Below are 5,538 nucleotides of genomic sequence, written 5' to 3'. Positions count from 1 at the left end.
TCGTAACCCCTGGGTTAGGCAGTGTCCCAAATATTTTACTCTGGATTGGCACGGCTGTAGTTTGTCCTTAGCCACCTTGTGTCCTGTTTGTGAGAGATGAAGTAACAAAAGTTTAGTATCATTCAAACATGACATAAACGAGTCAGAACATAGCAATAAATCGTCCACATATTGAATTAGAACAGATCCATTGGCAGGTTGAAAAGATTGTAAACAGTCGTGCAATGCCTGGGAGAAGATACTGGGGCTGTCTATGAAACCTTGGGGTAATCGTGTCCATGTGTATTGTAAACCTCTGTATGTAAAAGCGAATAGATACTGACAGTCAGGATGGAGATGCACAGAGAAGAAAGCTGAACAGAGGTCAATGACAGTGAAATGGGTTGTATTTGGTGGGATTTGCATCAAAATGACAGCTGGATTCGGCACTACGGGGAATTGGCTCTCTACTACCTTATTAACACCTCTAAGGTCTTGTACCAGCCTATAACCCCTCCCACCACTCTTCACTGGAAAGATGGGACTGTTGGCTACACTAGCTGTATGAACTAAAATTCCCTGTTGCAATAATCGCTCAATTATTGTAAAAACCCCTAGTTCTACCTCCTGCTTTAGTGGGTACTGGGGAATTTTTGGAGCTTGCCTTCCGCTTTTTAAATTTACCATTACTGGGCTTACGTTTGCCATTAATCCAGTGTCCTGTCCATCTTTAGTCCAAAGGGAATCTGGAATTAGGGACAACATTTCATCTACTTGTGATGGAGTTTCATTTAAAATGGTAGAGTGATACATTATCCTTTGAGGAGTGTCTAACATATCCCGCACCTCGTATACCATTCTCTCTGGGATATCTAAAAATACACCATCAGGGGTGCAATATATAACACATCCCATTTTACATAACAAGTCTCTGCCCAGTAGGTTAGTAGGAGCCGCAGCAGCCAGGAGAAAAGAATGCCTGGTATGTAATGGCCCAATAGTAACCTCTGTGGACTTTGTTAAAGGATAATGTTCCACTTTACCTGTTACACCCATTGTTGGTACTATCTCATTGGTCACCTACAAATTAACGGGAGATTTTATCACTGACCTGGTCGCCCCTGTGTCTACAAGAAAAGGATATTCAGTACCAGCTACATCAACCATCATGACCGGTTCTTCCCTAGTACTTCCCGTTAACCTGACCATCTGTACACTACAGGTATGACCTGACCCCTAGCGTTGGCTACCATTCTCCAATAAAGCATTTACGGCTACAATTGGAGCTGGTGCCTGCTGAACATTTGCTGGCCTCTGTGCATATCTCTTATGGGGATATCTAGGTCTTCCTTGATGTGAGATCCCTACTCCTTTTACTGTACAGTTTCTACTTAAGTGTCCTGTTTGTTTAAAGTTAAAACATGTTCGTGTTTCGGGTGAAGACATGTGGTGTTGTGAGGTTTGCGCAGAGGGTAAAGGTGGTGGATATGGGTAAGGATAGGGAGGGTAAGGGTATTGTGGGGGATAAGAAGTTGGTGGATATCCTGGGACCTGTGGTTGCATCGGGTTAGTGGGATAGAGTTGTGTTTGTTGTTGAGTGGGGTTAGTGAGAGCACACACTTGTTCAGAAGTGAGTGTGTGTGCAAGTGCAAGTGTGTCTGTTGGCTGTGCTGTTACCGTCATTCCCTCCAGAGCTTCTATACTAACAGCCATTAGTTTTTCGCTCTGGGCTTCTCTCTTTTTGAAGATGTTTTTATCATGTTCAATAGCGGTTTCTATGAGGGTATCTATTGTAAGTCCCCGCCAGCCAGGCTGTGAGGTCTGAACCCGAGTTTTTAAACTCTCTTTCAGACCATCCACAAGTACTGTAACTATCATTCCCCTGTGGTGAGTGCTATCTTTAATATCTTCTATCCCAGTGTACTGGGTGATAGCCTGCAGAGCCCGATCGCAGTAATCTTCTGCAGTCTCACTCTCTTTTTGTTTAATGGTGAAAATTTTGTTCCAGTTAACTACTACTGGAAAATATATACCCAATTGAGTTACAATGCGGGAAATGTTATCTTGGTTTACTTGGTCTGTTAAGGGAACGTCACCATCCAATACACAAGCCGTGATAAATTTTGTCACTTCGGTATTGCGTGGCAGACAGGCCCTTAACACCACATGCCAATCTTTATTAGTGGGCTCTTGTGAACTACCCAAATTTCTCAAAAATCTTTGATATTTGGCTAATTTCTTTTTGGGATTGGGGAAATCATTTATGATGGAATTTAGTTCTGCCCTTGTCCAAGGACAATGCATTACTACTTTCCTCGTGGGCACTATACCGTTTGCGTCTGCATTTCCATTTGGAACAGTTATTGTCCGAATGGGATGCAGACCGGTAGCGCTGCTACCTTTGACCTGGTTACCTGGCTGGGGGTTAAGTCTGCTGCTGCTGCGTATGGTATGAACGACTTCCTCTACAGGTGCAGAGGACACTAACACTTCCCTTGCTGTTACCAATGGAGATGGCGGCACCACTCATGATTGTGGTGATGCAGCATCTATCATCTGCACAGCATGGGAAATGGCAGACATTACAATAGGCTCATCATTTGCATCATGAACATTTTCTTTATAGTTGCTTAAGAGAGGGTACAAGTTGCTTGTTACATTTTTATGGGTATTTTTGGTTACTGTACTTGCACCTCCATCCACATAAGATGGGGGAGGTGAGCGTGAACTGCTGGCAATACTCTCCATGACGCTACCTTGCTGCACGTGCGCGCCATATTGCAGCTCGCCCGTATTGCAATTTAGCGTCGCGGATGTATTTTCTGACAATGTGCACGCGACGCTAGTTTGCGTCATTTGCACATTGTTAAGCCACGCATCCCCTTCATGCTGCCACAGTTTTAAACATTCAAAATATTTAACCTTTTTCTCTCGGGAGCGCATCAAACTGATGTGATCCCAGACATTGTCTAACACATTTTTATCGAAACTACCAATTCTGGGAAACGGTCTAACACTCTTTCTCGTCATATTAAACCATAAATCACAATACCTTATTGCATAAGTACCGTACTTGGTATGCAAGATACGACGTGCCGATCCGATCGGCTACTCCATTAGCAGCACATCATTGCCTAACATCTCTACTGTTTGCGTGGCTCACATTCTGAGACAACTCCTACGCTTTTCAATAAAGATTTAAACTGGTGAAAGACAATCAAGACACTTTCACTTACCTGTGGACGATTTAAGTCGGCGGCGCCCATACACCTGGATAAGATTTAGTAAGGCAACTTCCACACCTGGATAACATTTGAAAAAGGCAACTTCCACACCCGGATAAGATTTAGTAAGGCAACTTCCACACCTATGAGATTTTGTATGTCGGCTACTCTCACGCACCTCTCTACAACAAAGACAACATGTACACCTGCTACTGTGTATAGAACGGTAAAGCTGCTTACCGAGTGGCTAGACTAAACCTTGCACCTAGCCTTTAAGGCTCATACAATACCCTTAACTTTGTTCAAAAAATATTCACTGTTACACACTTTTTTCCTGCGCAGAAAAATACACGTTAACCCAGATATTGGTAATAGAAAAAAATGAAAACCTCAATGGCTTTGTTCAAACACGTAGCAGCACAACCGGAAGTACGTATACGCTATTGTGCGGACAGTCGCATACACAATAATGCGACTACCACACAACCTTATAATGGCTTTTTTTAACTGCGTACGCAAAAGTGCGTCTTTGCTATGCGCAAATCTGCAACTTAGCCGTGTACTCATTACTGCGACACCCCTTTAAACGTAAGGCTCTATCAACAGAGGAAAACAAACTTTTTCATCTCTTGTCCCTGGATTCTAGTCAGCTCCCTTGATTCACATGGAGACGGATAGCGATTTTTCAGCACAAAGTGGTTGCAGGCAAACCCTGCATGTGGCCACTCCACCCTTTGTTGAAATATCGATGACCGTATGTACCATGTGAGCAGGTAAGTGACTTCACTACGAGCCCCCAACTAACGATACTTGATCAGAACCTCTATACACACCTTCTTATACCTTCTAATGTCCTGCCTATACCTTCTAAGGATGATGCTAATTTGCGTACGCAGTCACACCATAAATAAAGACTTAGAAGTGGAGTCTGTGGTTCCAAAGCACAAGTTATATTCAGGTAAAAGTTCAGACAGTTACACGCAATTGATCAAGACACAATTTAGGCGCAAAAGGGAATTATACAGACCCAAGTACAGTATACATACGCAGGCACTTTTGGACCCAGAGATAGGCATCAGCAAGAGACCCCTCGTCATTCAGCATTCAGCATGAAGACTCCGAATCAGCATTCGTGCGCTTATATTTATACCCCCCCAGAATAAACAGGACAATAGGGAAGTCTGTTGCTGATATCATTGGTTCTCAGGGGTGAAGCATCTGTTACAGCACATTTAACAGGCTGGTTCAAACAGACTCTCCCTGCCTGTAACAGCTGGGGGTCTTCCTCTTCACGCCTCCGGCAGCATCCTAACAGTCGTTTCTAAAATATACATTTTGTTGCTTGTAGGCTCTGCGATCCATAACTCGGGAATGCATGATGCGATCTCCCCACCGATAACACCGGAATACTGTGAAAAGAGTACGCATCAGTACAACTAAAAACACGACTGGTTTAGAATGTATAATACCTTAGTTATCAAATATCTTTATTTGTCAGCATTTAAACTAACTGAACCTACTTAAATCATACACTTTAAAGCTTATTGAACCTTATGTGTGAATATGTAATGTGTGGGTATCCAGGGTTTGATATGAGGACGCTAGTTAACTTGGGGCAGATGCGTGCGCATAAAGCTAATAAAACAGCGGTTTCATACAAAGTCCTATGCATTCGCTAATATGCGACTAGTTAACAGCGCTATTGTATGTATTAATGTGCATATGGGAAATTATGAAAAATGCAATTGCATGGTGCTATTAGTATTATCGCCACATGTACTAAAATGTGAGTTTAGCTAAAATGGCGCTTAGGCGGCCATTCACAAAATGGCGTCTTGCGATCTCATTTTCAAGATGGCGTCTTGCGGCCAGTCGCAAGATGGCGTCGCCGCGATTAAATTTCAACCTGAACTTGTCTTAGCCAATTATTCAGCTTTGACACAGGCAATGCCGGGTACTCCAGCTAGTTACATATATATATATATATATATATATATATACATATATATATATATACAGTATATATATTGTATGTGTATATATATATATATATATACATTGTATGTATGTATATATATACATAATATATATATATATATATTGATATATATAAATATATATATAAATAAAGTTTGTGTGGAAAAGCGTCAGTAAATATATCCAATAAATATCGGGAACTTTCCTTAATATCACTCAAAACAATGAACAGCAACACCTATTTACCAGGCGTCAGCTAAATACCAAGGATAGTATGGGTAAAATACTTAAACAACTATACAAAAGACTGATGCTATAGCGACTTGCTGATAAATAAAGTGCAATATAATCAAAAAGT

This window comes from Taudactylus pleione, unplaced genomic scaffold, assembly GCF_031769625.1.
Source record: "Taudactylus pleione unplaced genomic scaffold, aTauple2 ptg000660l, whole genome shotgun sequence".
Classification (NCBI taxonomy): domain Eukaryota; kingdom Metazoa; phylum Chordata; class Amphibia; order Anura; family Myobatrachidae; genus Taudactylus; species Taudactylus pleione.
The sequence above is the reverse complement of the archived record's forward strand: the minus strand, read 5'-3'. Positions refer to the sequence as shown.